Source organism: Hevea brasiliensis, chromosome 1 (genome assembly GCF_030052815.1).
Source record: "Hevea brasiliensis isolate MT/VB/25A 57/8 chromosome 1, ASM3005281v1, whole genome shotgun sequence".
Taxonomy (NCBI): domain Eukaryota; kingdom Viridiplantae; phylum Streptophyta; class Magnoliopsida; order Malpighiales; family Euphorbiaceae; genus Hevea; species Hevea brasiliensis.
This window is the reverse complement of record NC_079493.1, coordinates 111,283,525-111,301,809: the sequence shown is the minus strand read 5'-3', so window position 1 is coordinate 111,301,809 and position 18,285 is coordinate 111,283,525. Positions and strand designations below refer to the sequence as shown.

The 18,285-nt window shown below is 35.6% G+C and overlaps 1 pseudogene; it reads left to right on the top strand.

Moving 5' to 3' along the window:
• The window catches only part of LOC110664820 (laccase-11-like), a 33,647-nt pseudogene extending 15,924 nt beyond the window's left edge, over positions 1–17,723 (top strand).
• Positions 17,724–18,285: the final 562 nt, after the last annotated feature.

Genomic DNA, 18,285 nt, shown 5'->3' with positions numbered 1-18,285 from the left:
CATACAATCCTAATAGAATCAAACCACTGGTAAGTACTTTCTTCTCATAACACTACCACGGTACTAAAGATTTATACCACGAAGGCATAAATAGACAGTAGTCGCCACCCGAGTAATAACCGGAACATATTCTGTGTTTCTTTCGAGGGTCATGGATAGCAACTTACTCCTTGCAGAGTTTCCACAACCGTCATTACCATAGCCCAATGTCTAGGTTCGGGATAATGGGTACGTATGGGGAAGGTGTTAGGCACCCCTTACGCCTGGTCTAACCACGTTAATTCGAGTGCCAGTCCTCTATTAATATTTCTAAAAGCCCTGTTTATCATTCCTTTATTAAACTTCATCCTAAAAAATGTAATTCTAATCCTACACACGCAAGTAATTCACAAAAGGGTTATTGTTTACACATAATTTTCATGCACAAGTAATTCCTATCTATGGGGTTGCTAATTATTTAAATGATATTTACCAGATGACTAAAATTAATTTATTATTGAAAATTTAATTTACAAATAAATTCAATTTCAAATAACCCTACGTTTCTATTTAACCTAATTAATTAATTTTCACCAAGTTACCTTAAGGATAATTAAACTAAGTTAATTATGTACATGTGTAATTTATTCTAATATCACATAACGCCCAAACAATCACAACCTAATAAAGATTTCTAACATACAAATTTATTTTACAATTATCAAGTATTAAATTAAATTTATTTTACATGCCAATATTAGTTTAATTTACAAACAAGATTAATTTTAATTTACAAAGTATTTATTTAAATTAATTACATGCAAAAGTCAGATAAATTAAAAGCAAAATTAATTTTAATTTATCACATAAAAGTTTTATTATTACTACAATTTCATGCCAATGGTTATTCAAAAAGTCTAGAGCTACTGACTTGTTGGTAAATGGAGTTGCCATTGGGGCAAGCTACCCTTAAAAAAGGGTCTTCTCTTCTAGTATGACAATGATATCCCTAGCTTACTCCTGTTTAGCTCCATATAAGCTCCACGCAAATGCCCTCTTTGGTACTTACCTTAGGGCTACTTATCAATTTTGTTTGTAATAAAAAATAAAGAAACTAAAGAAAATAAAAGAAATAAAGAAAATATTAATAACAATTTACATTGGATTCTAACTCTAGTCTCCTAAAGGGTTAAGATTCCTAATTAGTTACAACTACCTAATGGTCTAAGTCTTCTAACATGATCCAAACACTTCATAACACTTCTTGAATTGAAAGAACACAGAAAAATAGATCAAATATCAATTAAAACCTAAGAAAACACAAGAATATGTATAAATATACAATTTCCAAATTTTGGCAAATTAATGGTAGCAAGGAATCCGATTTTTAAAAAATAGTTATACATTCCTAAAAATTATAAAAAAAATTACAGAAGACAGCCTACATATCATACAAGATCATAAAATTTATAAATCAAACAAAACCCTAGCCGAATAGTCTACATAAATCATAACTTTTCTAAGTGACAGAATCGTACTACTTTTTTGTAAAATTCATAACTCATTAACCACAATAGATATGAATGCAAAACCAATTGGAAAAGATTCATAAGATTATGAAGTTAATTTGAGACACTAGATTAACACAAAAATATTAAGGAATAAGGGAGATATGGGCTCCACAAGTTGGATATCCTGAAAATCAGATTTTACAGGAACCCTAACTTCAAACAGCCATAACTTACAAAATATTAAAACTTTTTTAGTGATTTTTAAGCCTAAAATTAATGGAATTTCGTGTAGAATATGAATATAATTTTTACAAATTTTTTACAGATTCAGAAAATAAAAAAAATAATAAAAATACGAGAGACAGAAACTAAACATGTGCAGAGTTGTGTATCCCCTCAAATTAAACATGATTACATGATCTATATGAACATATAAAATAAATTGAAGACAAAGAGCATAGAATTAAAATATTGTGTGACATAGATCTTGAAAAGAAAACAATAAAAACTGACCTTCCAAAAATCTTGTATGAAAATCTTCTTAAAGAAAAGAAAAAATAAGGAAGAACTCAAAGAGTCTTGAATATCTTTAAATTTCCTATAGCTCTAAATTTTCTTTTCCTCTTTCCTCCCATCTGCCCTCTGCCCTTCTCTAGTAGGGTATTTATACGGTTTTGGGAGAGAGGTGTGATAGGGTTTGGAGTCTTAGGGTGATAAAGTTTAGATGACTTAAACAATTACGATTGCAGAATTCGAATAAGACTGGGATATGGGTGAGGTGTTTCAACCAATAAGAAGACAGAAAAAAATGGAAGGCACCAATAGGGAGTGATGAAAAGGTATGGTAGGGTTTAGAGTCTTAGGGTGATAAAGTTTAGATGACTTAAACAACTACGAATGCAGAATTCGAATAAGACTGGGATATGGGTGAGGTGTTTCAACCAATAAGAAGACAAGAAAAAATGGAAGGCACCAATAGGGAGTGAGGAAGAGGTGTGGTAGGGTTTGGAGTCTTAGGGTGATAAAGTTTAGATGACTTAAACAACTACGATTGCAGAATTCGAATAAGACTGGGATATAGGTGAGGTGTTTCAACTAATAGAAAGATAGGAAAAAATGGAAGGCACCAATAGGGAGTGAGGAAGAGAGTGGGGCCAAGGAGGAGAGAGATATTTTGTTATTTTAATTTTTAGAAAATAATTAAATGGGTCCCATTTAAAATTCCTAACTAGGCTTTCTTAGGCCCATGGAGCCCAATTAAACTTGGTTAGATTCATTTAAGAACTACCCATATTAAATTTAAACAAAATAAAATTTTATTTAAATTTAATTAAATTAATTTCCCCAAAACTTTATTATTATTTTTATTTTTTTAATATCATGCCACAGAATTAATAATTCAGCTCCATACCTCCAATTACATCTTACAGTCATATAATTTTTCATCATCGGGTTTCCCACGGCCTCAATGCACATACTCATCACAAAATAAGGGTATACAGTTTGCCCCCCACTTTGGCGAAAGTTGAAATCAATGCGAAAGCATTGCTCAAGTTTCGTCAAAGTAAAACTCAAATTTCTAATAACTATGAAACATTGGCTATGAGGATCAAGTATATCTTGCTCGGTTGACATACTCTATGTTATGAGACTAGTTACGGTCTCATAATAGTAATAACTGTGTCATGTGAAAAATGAGTGTATCTTGCTCTGTCGATACACTCTGCGTCGTGAGACTAGCTACGGTCTCATAATAGTGATAACTGTGTCATGTGAAAATTGAGTGCATCTTGCTCTCTCGATACACTCTGTGTCATGACAATGGCAACCGTATGATTTGAAATGTTGCGGATTCGTATTTAGGGCCGCAGTCCTAAACTACCTACGTATCCCCCTCGCTATCCTGAGAAAGAATCAGACCCACTCATAGTTTGACACATGAAACTGTGGTGATGCATGTTCTTCTACGCCTTACACACCTACAGGTGACATGTTGATGCGTGTTCTTCTACGCCTTACACAACTATGCCATATGCCCTAAACAACGTCTAAGGACTTATCAAAAAATATCTGTCATGAAATGTTGTAGGTTCGTATTTAGGACTGCGGTCCTAAACTACCTACGTATCCCCCTCGCTATCCTGAGGAAGAATCAGACCCCCTCGTAGTTCGATAATTGAAACTGTGGTGATGCATATTCTTCTATGCCTTACACACTTATAGGTGACATGTTTATGCATGTTCTTCTACGCCTTACACAACTATGCCATGTGCCCTAAACAATGTCTAAGGACTTACCAAAAAAACATCTGTCATGCAATGTTGTGGGTTCGTATTTAGGACCACTGTCCTAAACTACCTACGTATCCCCCTCGCTATCCTGAGGAAGAATCAGATCCCCTCGTAGTTCGATAATTGAAACTGTGGTGATGCATGTTATTCTATGCCTTACATACTCACAGGTGACATGTTGATGCATGTTCTTCTATGCCTTACACAACTATGTCATGCGCCCTAAACAACGTCTAAGGACTTACCAAAAAATATCTAATTCATGATTTGAAAAAAAAATTAGGATGACTGGGTCTCAAAATTCTCTATGATTTTTATGCTTCCTGTATGCTGCTTCCTATCATGGGCATGCTAATTTTACTAGAGATTCTAAAAAAAACTTAGTCCTCTGGGAGACCTCTTTTTGCAAAAACTTTCTTATAACCTCAAAATTTTTGAGAAGAACTGTTCACCAAAAATGACTTCCTCAAGGTCACAATACAATTTCCTTCTGATTTTTCTTTTTCTTCTCTCCCCCCATGGTTTCTGCCTTGACTCTTTTTTTTTTCATGAACTCTATTCTCTGTGCCCTAACTTTTGCTTGAAATGCTCTTTCGAGTTTTCATTTCAGCGGGCTTACTCTAACTTTTGCCTAAGTAGCCCTTTCGGGTTTTCCACTTAGCGAGCTCTCTTTTTTTCTTTTCCTTTTCTTGTTCTTTTTCTCTTTTTTTTTTTTTTTTTGAAATTAGACAATTACCAGGATATTCATATCAAGCACCTATTCTATTATGCTCACAAGACAATAGGTTAAATCAAAACAATGTAGTTCAATTACTTAATCTTTTGATGTATCCCTCAAGACACAAACATTCACAATCATAATTAAATAAAACCTATTCCTACTTAATGCAATAAAAACTTCTTTATTTATTCAGGTACACCATTACTCCCTCTTACATTTAGTTTTGCCAAATTTCTAACCTTCCAAAGTTAGAAATAAGCTTTATAACCTGCCAAATGGCCTTTTCAGGTTTTCCACCCAGATCTTCTCACCTAGACTGCCTTTTGCAAGTTTTCAATCTAGCATTTTTTTCTTTTCTTTTCTTTTCTTTTTTCTTTGACCCTTACTTTTGCCTAGACCGCCTTTTGCAGGTTTTCAGCCTAGCGGGCCTGTCTCACACAAAGTACCATTTAAGCCTGTCTAAATTGACTGGTTCTTGAAATTCATTCCCATCCAGGTCTAATATTCTTATAGTAGCAAGATTTTTTTGACTATGTATGGACCATCCTAGCTTAGGTTAAACTTTCCTCTTAAATCAAAAGGGACGGGCCGAGCTTGTTTCAAAAACATGTCTCCCTTTTTGATCTTTCTTGGCTTCACCTTCTTATTAAGGCTCTAGCTATCTTCCTCTAATAAGCCTGCATATGATATAAGGCTCACATCCTCTTTTCATCAATCAAAGCTAGTTCATCATATCTCTTTTAAGCCCACTCATTTTTTAGGATCTTAGCTTCTAGCATCACTCTTAAGGATCTGACCTCTTACTTAATGGATAGCATTACTTTAGTCCCATACACTAAAGAGAATGGGGTTGCCCTTGTGGATGTCCTTGTAGTACTATGATAATCTTAAAGAACATAAGGGAGTTTTTCAGGCCAATCCTTATAGGTTTCGAACATTTTTTCCCAACTAGAACATTTCCATTCATATGGGGACCACACATTTCCTGTATGTATTTCTTTCATTATTTGCTATGTCTATTTTTCTATCACACATAAGAGTTTGTAGAATTGCCCCCCAGCTAAAGTAAGTTGAGTGGCTAATCTATGAATTGTTACTCTATCTCTTTTGTAGGCTTATTACAAGTATTCTCTCACTTCCAGAGACCTCCTTATGTCTTCATATCATTTTCCTTCTCCTTTTAGGTCCACATGTGCTACTACTAATCCTTCATAGCATAAAATTTTACTCCTCATTAGGATAACTAGCTAAGTCAACTTTTGATCACTCTTTTCCTATAGGGACACCAGTGTGGCTTGGGAATCGGCCATCTGATTTTAAGCTCGAGGCATGTGCTTCTTGGTACATTAATAACAAGGCTATAAATTTATCTCTTTCTTCTTGGGTTAAATCTTCGGTTAACTTAATGTCTTTAGGATTATTTGGTGTACCCAAATTAATAGAGATCGATTTTGATGCATTAACAAAAATAGATTCTAAATGATTATGAATGCCATGCATATGCCCATTAGAATAAACATCAAACAAGTAAACAGAAGGACTGGGAATGTTATTGATCTTTACCTCGAAATCTTTATCAAGTACATCAAAATTGGAAACATCAATATCACTACTGTGAGCATTACAAAAGATAGACTCAAACATAGAGGTGTAGCTTTAGGTGTTTGGCTTTTCATGCAGTCCTTAGATTAATGGTGTTGATTTTCTGCTTTAGCTCTTTCACATGTGGTAACCCCTAATCATATGTCAAGGTAATTGCCCCCTCTTTCAAGAACTTAGGAGGCTTTAGCCCTTCTTCCTCTTCTGTTAGCTCATAGCCTAAACCATGACTCGTGATCTGCCCCTTTATCTCAAGAAAAGTCACTAAACCATTTATACTTTCTCCTAGGCCTATGCTAAGAAAAAACTTCAGCCTTTCTTCATAGTAGCCACTTTTAGATCCATCTAGTTTTTATAGATCCCAACAACTTGAAAATCAAACATTAGTAGAACTGAACCATCTAGTTATAATGCAATTATCTCCTCATCAGAATCAGCCAGACATCCAAAGGACCCTCATCATAGCTAGAATTATCATAAATGTCAATAATCATTATAGATTGAGGTTCATTAGGCTTTTGGATGGGTTGGATAGGTTCATTGGGCTTTTGGATGGGTTGGATAAAGTCAATAATTCTGTTAGGTTTATTTAGAGTGATGGAGATCATGTAGATACCTAGAGTAGGTAGAAATTTTGGTTAGGCATGGGGCTTTTGGGTTGATTTTCTGGGTCAATTATCCTTTTGGCATCAATTAGGTCTTAGATATCATACTTTTGAAAGTATCAGTCGGTGTCATGACTATGGGATTGGTAGGACCGGCAACATTGGTTGATATCATAGCTAGGTTGGAGTGGATTTGGTAGTGGTCTGGGTGCTAAGAGCTGTAGGAGGTCTTGAGCTTTGAAACGCTCCAAAACTTCAGATAAGGGTTGGCTGAATTGGAAAAAATCTCCTTGGGGTATGAGACACAATTTGAACCTTAATAACTTTAATGCAACTTAATTGGCCTACCTTGGGGCCTCTTTCTAAAGATGACCTCAATTGTCTCTTCTAGCTCAAACATATTAGCGTTCAATATTTCATTAATCACGGCCATAGTTTCTTTCATCTTAAGTAGTGCAGGTGAAATCCTTACTAGTCTCATCCCTTTCCCTAACCTAAGTGACCTGATTGGAAGTCTCTTTAGTGTGTTTTGAGGCTATGTTTGCTCAACAAAATAGGATTTAAGGGTTAACCTAAGTATGCTATGTACATGAATGCAATGCATGAATGGACCATTTTTTTCTTTTTTTCTCCTTTTTTTTTTTTTGCCTTTACTTTTACAAAACCAAAATCGAACCATACCAATAGAACCAAAACTGAACCAAAACCAGACCATATAAACTGAACTAAAATCAGATCAAAGACTGAATCAAAACCTAAAAAAAAAAATCTCCAGAACTGAATCTTCGCCCCCTTATACCTTCAACTCTCACGTGCAGGGTAAGAAAAAATTCTATCCTAGGCTAGTACACTGGACACACCAACAGAGGGTGGTCCAGGACGATCCTTCCCTCACAAACAAAGGATTTATATCCTTAAAGTTTAACCATAAGTAAGCATCCTCTTGCTTAACATGGGTTTTGAAATGGACTTGGGCCTATACACACATTGGGCCTATGCATAGGCCTAGGTTCATCTCAACTACTACTAGAACTTATGGTTTAAATAGCAAGGTTATAAATCTAGCACAACAAAAATCTACGGGGTGCCTAGGGTTAAAATCTATGGCTCATGGGCTTCATCAGATAAGAAAAGGGTCACCCATGTGAGAGCTTGTCCATTAAGTACAACGACCGGAGCTGTGGCTCTTTTATATACTCAAAGGTACGGGCATGGGGTGCTAGTATTCACCAATTCGTCATAGCTCGAGTAGAGCTATGGTCTCCTTGGCTAGTACTAACGGGGCTAAAAAGGGTAAGGGTGATCCGTGTAATAGTGTAGTGCAATGCAAAAAGTTTAACAGAGGAATAATATTAGACTAATAGAAACATGTTGGAGTAACTATCCATTTAGTCCCCAGTGGAGTCGCCAAACTGTAGGGGAGGGGGCCGTGAGGCAAAATATCATCCATTAGAATTATATAAAATACACCAGGTAATGTCTAGGAAAAATGGTGGAGTCACAATGGTCTCACTTAAGTACCACCTCCTTAGACAGCATTTCTTAGACATGCACTTCATACAATCCTAATAGAATCAAACCACTGGTAAGTACCATCTTCCCATAACACTACCACGGTACTAAGGATTTATGCCACGAAGACATAGATAGACAGGAGTCACCACTAGAGTAATAACCGGGACATATTCAGTGTTTCTTTCGAGGGTCATGGATAGCAACTTACTCCTTGCAGAGTTTCCACAATCGTCATTACCATAGCCCAATGTCTAGGTTCGGGATAATGGGTAGGTAAGGGGAAGGTGTTAGGCACCCCTTACGCCTGGTCTAACCTCGTTAATTCGAGTGCCAATCCTGTACTAATGTTTCTTAAAGCCTTGTTTATCATTCCTTTATTAAACTTCATCCTAAAAAATGCAATTCTAATCCTACACACGCAAGTAATTCACAAAAGGGTTGTTGTTTACACACAATTTTCATGCACAAGTAATTCCTATCTATAGGGTTGCTAATTATTTAAATGATATTTACCAGATGACTAAAATTAATTTATTATTGAGAATTTAATTTACAAACAAATTCAATTTCAAATAACCCTACGTTTCTATTTAACCTAATTAATTAATTTTCACCAAGTTACCTAAGGATAATTGAATTAAGTTAATTATGTACATGTGTAATTTATTCTAATATCACATAACGCCCAAACAATCACAACCTAATAAAGATTTCTAACATACAAATTTATTTTACAATTATCAAGTATTAAATTAAATTTATTTTACATGCCAATGTTAGTTTAATTTACAAACAATATTAATTTTAATTTACAAAGTATTTATTTAAATTAATTACATGCAAAAGTCAGTTAAATTAAAAACAAAGTTAATTTTAATTTAGCAAATAAAAGTTTTATTATTACTATAATTTCATGCCAATGGTTATTCAAAAAGTCTAGAGCTACTTACTTGTTGGTAAATGCAGTTGCCATTGGGGCAAGCTACCCTTAAAAAAGGGTTTTCTCTTCTAGCATGACAATGATATCCCTGGCTTACTCCCGTTTAGCTCCATATAAGCTCCACGCCAATGCCCTCTTTGGTACTTATCTTAGGGCTACTTACCAATTTTGTTTGTAATAAAAAAAAAAGAAACTAAAGAAAATAAAAGAAATAAAGAAAATATTAATAACAATTTACATTGGATTCTAACTCTAGTCTCCTAAAGGGTTAAGATTCCTAATTAGTTACAACTACCTAATGGTCTAAGTCTTCTAACATGATCCAAACACTTCATAACACTTCTTGAATTGAAAGAATAGAGAAAAATATATCAAATATCAATTAAAACCCAAGAAAATACAAGAACATGCATAAATATAAAATTTTCAAATTCTGGCATATTAACGGTAGCAAGGAATCTGATTTTTTAAAAATAGTTATACATTCCTAAAAATCATAAAAAAAAAAATTACAGAAGACAGCCTACATATCATACAAGATCATAAAATTTATAAATCAAACAAAACCCTAGCCGAATGGTCTACATAAATCGTAACTTTTCTAAGTGACAGAATCGTACTACTTTTTTGTAAAATTCATAACTCATTAACCACAATAGATATGAATGCAAAACCGATTGGAAAAGATTCATAAGATTATGAAGTTAATTTTAGACACTAGATTTACACAAAAATATTAAGGAATAAGGGAGATATGGGCTCCACAAGTCGGATATCCTAAAAATTAGATTTTACAGGAATCCTAACTTCAAATAGCCATAACTTACAAAATATTAAAACTTTTTTAGTGATTCTTGAGCCTAAAATTAATGAAATTTCGTGTAGAATATGAATATAATTTTTACAAATTTTTTACAGATTCAGAAAATAAAGAAAAATAATAAAAATACGAGAGACAAAAACTAAACATGTGCAGAGTTGTGTATCCCCTCAATAAACATGATTACATGATCTATATGAACATATAAAATAAATTGAAGACAAAGAGCATAGAATTAAAATATTGTGTGGCATAGATCTTGAAAAGAAAACAATAAAAACTGACCTTCCAGATATCTTTTATGAAAATCTTCTTAAAGAAAAGAAAAAATAAGGAAGAACTCATAGAGTCTTCAATATCTCTAAATTTCCTATAGCTCTGAATTTTCTCTTTCTCTTTCCTCCCATCTCCCCTCTTCCCTTCTCTAGTAGGGTATTTATTGGGTTTTGGGAGAGAGGTGTGATAGGGTTTGAAGTCTTAGGGTGATAAAGTTTAGATGACTTAAACAACTACGATTGCAGAATTCGAATAAGACTGGGATATGGGTGAGGTGTTTCAACCAATAGGAAAACAGGAAAAAATGGAAGGCACCAATAGGGAGTGAGGAAGAGGTGTGGTAGGGTTTGGAGTCTTAGGGTAATAAAGTTTAGATGACTTAAACAACTACGATTGCATAATTCGAATAAGACTGGGATATGGGTGAGGTGTTTCAACCAATAGGAAGACAGGAAAAAATGGATGGCACCAATAGGGAGTGAAGAAGAGGTGTGGTAGGGTTTGGAGTCTTAGGGTGATAAAGTTTAGATGGCTTAAACAACTACGATTGCAAAATTCGATTAAGACTGGGATATAGGTGAGGTGTTTCAACCAATAGGAAGACAGGAAAAAATGGAAGGCACCAATAGGGAGTAAGGAAGAGAGTGGGGCCAAGGAGGAGAGAGATATTTTGTTATTTTAATTTTTAAAAAATAATTAAATGTGTCCCATTTAAAATTCCTAACTAGGCTTTCTTAGGCCCATGGAACCCAATTAAACTTAGTTAGATTGATTTAAGAACTACCCATATTAAATTTAAACAAAATAAAATTTTATTTAAATTTAATTAAATTAATTTTCCTAAAACTTTATTATTATTTTTATATTTTTAATATCATGCCACGGAATTAATAATTCAGCTCCATGCCTCGAATTACATCTTACAGTCATATAATTTTTCATCATCGGATTTCCCACGGCCTCAATGCACATACTCATCACAAAATAAGGGTCTATAGTGCAAAACACAATCTATCTTTAAGTTCAGAAAATGCATGTTCATGTTTCTTTTTCCACTCAAATGCAACATTCTTTTTCACCAATTCATTCAAAGGAGCAACAATTGTACTAAAATTAGGCACAAATTGCCTATAGAAATTAGCTAATCCATGGAAACTCCTAACCTCAGGCACATTCTTAGGAATTGACCAATCTCTAATGGCTTTGATTTTCTCTTCATCAACCTGTACACCTTTACTACTTACAACAAAACCAAGAAAAACAACCTTATCCAAGCAAAATGAACACTTTTTCGCATTCGCATACAATTTCTCATTTCTCAACACATCAAAAACAAGTCTCAAGTGATGCAAATGCTCGTCTATGTTACTACTGTAAATCAAAATGTCATTAAAATACACAACAACAAATTTTCCAATGAAATTCCTCAACACATGATTCATCAAACGCATAAAAGTGCTAAGAGCATTTGTGAGCCCAAATGGCATTACCATCCATTCATACAACCCATATTTAGTTTTGAAAGCAGTTTTCCACTCATCACCAATTTTCATTCTTATTTGGTGGTAACCACTTTTCAAATCTATCTTAGAAAACACACTTGCACCATGCAACTCATCAAGCATATCATCAAGGTGAGGGATTGGGTGTTTATACTTTACAGTGATTTTATTGATGGCCCTACAATCCACACACATGTGATAAGTCTCATTCTTCTTAGGCACTAGCAACACAGGTACAGCGTATGGGCTCATGCTCTCCCTAACATAGCCCTTCTCCATAAGCTCCTCCACTTGCCTTTGTAACTCTTTTATTTCTTTAGGATTTGTTCTGTATGCTGGTCTATTCGGTATTTGTGCTCTAGGTATTAAGTCAATCTGGTGCTCAATCCCTCTGATAGGTGGCAATCCTGGTGGCAACTCATTCGAGAAGACATCTTCATATTCCTATATAAGAGACAAAGCATCACTAGGCAAATGTGAATCAAGGTCAGTAACACATAAATTAACCTCCTTGTGCATAAGTACACAAAGAGGTCTTCCTGAATATAAAGCCTCTCTAACTTCTCTTTCCTTCACATACAAACTCATTCTTTTCTCTCCACTCTCCTTTTGCCCCGAGCTTTCCTTTTTCTCATTTGTTCTCATTTTCTTTTCTTTTGTTTTTCTTTTTCTCTCTTTTTCTTCTCTCTTCTCTTTCTTTTTACTCTCATCCAGCTCGGCCTCTCTAAGTTCTTCTCTCCAAGTTTCTTTCTTTTCTTCAATGGATCTAAGAATCCTCATTTGATTTTCATGCACTTGAGCTGGTGTCATAGGAAGCAATGAGTATGTTCGACCTTCCTTAGTGACCGTGTACCTGTTCTTCCTACCATCATGCACAACACTTCTATCACACTGCCATGGACGGCCCAACAAAAGATGCTTAGCAACCATAGGCACAACATCACAAAGTACTTCATCATGATACTTGCCAATGGTGAATGGCACCACCACCTGTTTTGTAACCCTCAACTTCCCACAGTCATTCAACCATTGCAAGCCATATGGTTTTGGATGTGTAGTAGTAGGCAAACCTAACTTGTCCACCAAGAGTGAACTAGCCACATTACAACAGCTCCCACCATCTACAATCACACTACACAACTTGTCATTCACCAAGCACCTAGAATGGAAGATGTTCTCCCTTTGCATTTCATCACCACACTCCATACTCACTTGTGCACTAAGTGTGCGCATGGTAACAAGGATATTGCCAACAATAGGTGGCTGATCTCCCTCATCGTAGCAATCATCCTCATGCTCATCAACATTATGAGATTCTTCCTCCCTTTCCTCTTCACTTTCTTACTCTCCATTTTCCCTAACAACCATCACTCTTTTATTTGGACATTGTGAGGCATAATGTCCATTTCCCAAACACTTAAAACACTTCAATTCTCTAGTCCTAGTAGGAACTCCCTTGTTCTTCTCCTCTACTTTCTCCTTTCCTTTCAATTCTTCTTTCTTGAATTTGGGAACTTCTTTCTCCACCCTTGAAGGTGCAGACTGATTCGACTTCCAATTACTCCTAGGAGCCGAATGGTTGGCTGGTGCATATCTAGCCACATTCTTCCTTTTTAGTTGCTTCTCCACTTTAAGTATCATTTATAGCATATCCTCCACCTCCACACAAGGTTACAGCTCCACAATATTAGCAATTTCAGGATTTAACCCATTCAAAAATCGAACCATTGTAGCTTCCCGATCCTTCTCAACATCAGCTCTAATCAAAGCTATCTCCATGGCTTATAGTATTCTTCGACACTTTTAGTACCTTGAGTGAGTTTTTGTAACCTTTGAAGCAGCTCTCTGTGGTAGTAAGGTGGCACAAACATATTTCTTAAGATTCCCTTCATTTCGTCCCATGTCTCCACGGTTCGTTGCCCATTTCTCCTCCTCCTACTCAACAACTCATCCCACCATACAATTGCATACTCTTTGAATTCTACAGCTGCTAACTTCACTTTCTTCTTTTCAGAATAATGGTGGCACTCAAAAATCAACTCCACCTGTCTCTCCCACTCCAAATAAACATCTGGATTATCCTTCCCATGAAAAGGTGGAATTTGCATTTTTATACTAGCTAAATTCCCATCAACCCTCTCCTCATTCCCATCTCTATCCCAATGATCACCAAACCTAAAATTTCTGCCACCCCTTCTTCCCCTAGGCCCTCTAACCCTAGGTGGTCTATATACTTTTCCACCATAATGGTAGTTGCCATAGTCATAAGCTTCATCATACTCATCATCATTCCATTCAGCTTCTTCATACCCTTCATTCCTATGTTCTGCCCGAAATCTACCTTCATTTACATTCTGATTTCCCACATTTGCTCCCCCATCATTCCTCCTATTTCTATCTTCTCTGTCCCTTCTCATCTCTTCCATAAAGCTGGTCATTTCATTTCTCATTCCCCTCAATACATCCAATTCATCTCTAAAGTCATTCATTTGCAAATTCATCCTTCCAAAGCTTTGTGCTACGGATTCTTTAAAAACTCGATCATCAGGAAACTCCCTTTTTTCTTCATTACCTCCACTACTACCACTTGTCTCTTGGAATTAAGACATGATTTGGCTGCAAGAAAACGAAGTTAATAGAAATGGCTCACCCTCTCAAGTGTTTAGCTCAAGTGTTTTCGCACAAATTTCAGGCTCTTACCCTCTTTTGGCACTCACACACTCTTGCCTTTTACCACTCAAGAGTTTGATTCCCTTGTTCCTTTGGGAACTAAAATTCACAAACAAGCACAAATACTTTCTAATTTTATCAAAAATAATCAACAAACGAAACTGGAAGAAACGAAATTGCAATAACCAGAGAGTGTGACACTAGAGCCAAAGAAATGGAAGATACCAAAAGTAGAAGAAAATGTGAACTAAATGGTATGATTTTTGAAAACTGTATGAGAGACAACCTAATAGAATGAAATCAAGCTCAAACTTTCAATTTCATAGCCAACTTTGCACAAATACCAGTAGTTCACACAATTAACCAAAAATATGCAACAATTTTGGTTCACCACACAAACGAATATATTTTGATCTGAATTTTGGTAGACATAGGCAGCCCAATACTGACTAACTACTGGTAAAATTTCAGGAGTTTCTGGATGAGTTTACTAGGTGAACGAAATTTGATTAGCTCTGCCACAAAATTTTGGTTCGATAGGAAAACAATGTCACAAAACCCTAAAATTGACAAAAAAACTACTGAAATGGAGTATAATCAACCTGTAAAGTTTCAGAGTTTTCTGGGTTGGTTTGGTGTGTTAACTAAATTTGATCATGTCTGCCGCAAAATTTGGTTCGATATGCAAACAGTGGAATTTTCACATCAAATATGGCATGTGAGGTGTCTAGTAATACCCAAAGATGTTGGTAGATTATCAGGCTCAAATTCAGTGTTTAACTTCACAATTCACAATTTCATCACTTATGTCAGCTTGCTAATTTTTCAGCACAACACAACTCAGCAATATATGCAGTAGCTAATTCAAGGATTTTCATTTACAATCCAATCTCCTTTTTTTTTTTTTCTTTTATACTGATGTAAAGGATAAAAATTGCAGAATCAACTACTGATACCACTCAAGTACTTTGGCAATCCAAATCAAGCTCTACCCACTAGCACACAGGCACATCCCAAGCATTAATTAGCCAATTTAACATACTCAGACTTGATATCATATAACTCAATAGGCAAATAGCTAGTGTCAAAGATAGGTTTTAGCTTGATTAACTCTAATCCTACAGACAAACTCAAGGAAAACAAGATGAACAAGAGATTTTATCTAAGATTAAGCAAAATCCTACACTAAAATTAACACTGCCAAGTTTTAGCCAGCAAAAGTTCAAACAAAAAAAAGAAGAAAAATCATTATCCTAAAATGCAAATTTGATTTGGCTACAAAGAACAAGGTACCAGATGAAGAAACTAATAGATATCTAAAGGTCCTACAATGGCTGACTATTATAGTTAACCAAACAGAAAAAAAAAAAAGTAGTTTTAATGGATAAATACCTTGTTAGATGCCAAGGGTCTGATACCCAAATGATGAGCACTCCTAGGATGCCAAGAAACACAACATCTAAATATTAGAACCAAGATCTTTAATCATCCAAACAAGGCAGAATTTCAGATTGAAAACTCAAGTGTCAATACACAAATAGTAACAAGCTAAAGCATATTGATCATCAAAATAAAACTAGCAAGGGGTTCATGTTGCTAGAATCCAAGTTCTTTCAAGAAACATGGAAGAAACATAGACGAAACTCAAGCTCCAGCAATGGAGTTCTCACCCTAATGCTCACACTAAAACTAGAAAAATGAAGGCTGCCAAATACAATCTGAATATCTTGGGTTATATATAGTATCTCTAAAACCCTAAAAGGGTGCCAAAACCCTAAAAGTGTGCCAACATGGCTAAAAAGACAAAAATACAAGGCTTCTCAATGAGATGGGGCGTCCCCTTAGGGGGGGGGGGGACCATTTGGGACCACTTGCTTTATAGCAGCCCTTTATGTAGTGGGGACCATAAGGTGGCAGCAACACTTTAGGTGGTAGCAACCTTTTTTTAATATAGTGGAGACCAATAAAATGTGTCAGCACATGGCAAATCCAAATAAGCATAAAAAGCTCCTCCAATTCACTTGGCCGAATGGGCTGATGTGGCTTAAGTCACGCTAATGTGGCCCCACTTGTCAAGTCTCCCATGCCAACCTGTGTGAGAATGATCCACCTAGATTCCAACAATATGCAAGAAAGTCCAACATGGCAATTTTGATCCCCCTTGTGTTCACAATGCTCCAACACCAATGCTTGCAGCTCTCTAGCTCTGGCTCTAGTGATGGGTCCTCTAAATAATGGCATAGGCACTAGTGCTTCTTCATCAGCACCAGGCCAAACCACAAACGTTCTTGTTCAAGCAATACAGTTGCCTAGCAGATATTTCATGGCTGCCAGGCCTTTCATGGATGCACCACTTTCCATTGACAATAAAACTGCCACTGCTATAGTACAATATAAAAGCATCCCAAACACTGTAATTGATATCCTTTCCCAACTTCCAGCACCTAATGACACAGCTTTCGCTCTTAGCTATAATTCCAAGCTTAGAAGCCCAAACGCTCCACAATTCCCAGCAAATGTACCTCTTAAAGTGGCAAATGTACCTCTTAAAGTGGACAAACATCTTTTCTATACAATTGGTTTAGTTATGAATCCTTGTCCATCTTGCTTGAATGGAACTCAGCTCATAGCTTCCTTGAACAACATAACTATTGTAATGCCTCAAATTGGCCTCCTTCAAGCTCACTACTTCAACATCAAGGGGGGTATTTAGAACAAATTTCCCAGATAACCCTCTAACACCATTCAATTATACTGGGGCACCTCTTACTGCCAATCTTGGCACTACCTCAGGCACTAGGCTCAGTAAAATTGCCTAAATTCAACTGTGCAATTAGTACTTCGAGATGCAAATCTTCTCACTGTTCAGTCGCGCCCATTCCATCTATATGGCTACAATTTCTTTGTAGTTGGAACTGGGATTGGAAACTTTGATCCTAAGAAGGACCCAGCAAAATTTAACTTGGTTGATCCTCCTGAAAGAAATGCAGTTGGAGTACCTACTGGAGGATGGACTGCCATAAGGTTCAGGGCAAATAATCCAGGTATTTTCAGTTACATAACCATATATAGGGCATGATGCACTAAGAGTAATGCTTTTCTTGTTTTTATGTTTATTTAACCTCTTAATCGTGGCAATGATTTTCTTATTCTCTTTTCTAAAGGTATGGTTCATGCATTGTTAATTAGAGCTGCAAACAGGTTGGGGTTTGAAAACAGCATTTGTTGTTGAGAATGGGAAAGGCCCAAATCAATCTGTTTTGCCTCCACCTAAGGATCTTCCTTCTTGTTAGGAGTTCAAAAACTATCTTTCCAACTGATAATTTCCAAGTAACAATCGATTGAAAGGTGCAAGAATAAGATTGGAGGCTAATGTATCATGTGGAGGAACATAATTAAACATTTCAAAATTGTTACAAATTGAAATTGTAACTGCAATTGCAAGTGAAATTGTTGCGCAACAAATTTCTTGGTCCGAAGTGACCTATGTTTTAGCGTAAATTGGACCCATCATCTCTTCAGTTATTTTATTTTAAATACTTAACTTTAATTTATTAATTACCTGTCTGATTTAGTCTAGTAACTAAGAGAGTATCACTTCAAAACCTCCAATTCATTAAAATAATATATGGATAAATTTCAAGCATTGTTAGGACTATAACAAATATGTCCATAAAGTGAAAAATGTAATACAAGTTTTTTAAACTTTGAAATTTTATACAGTAAAATCATTTTACTTTCAATAGCTAGCTAGTTTATAAGTAATATAAACTGATCTGGATAATCCAGAATGACTATAACGTAGACAATTATTTTTGGTTTTCAAACCTAAATCAAACCTAAAGTCTCCCTAAT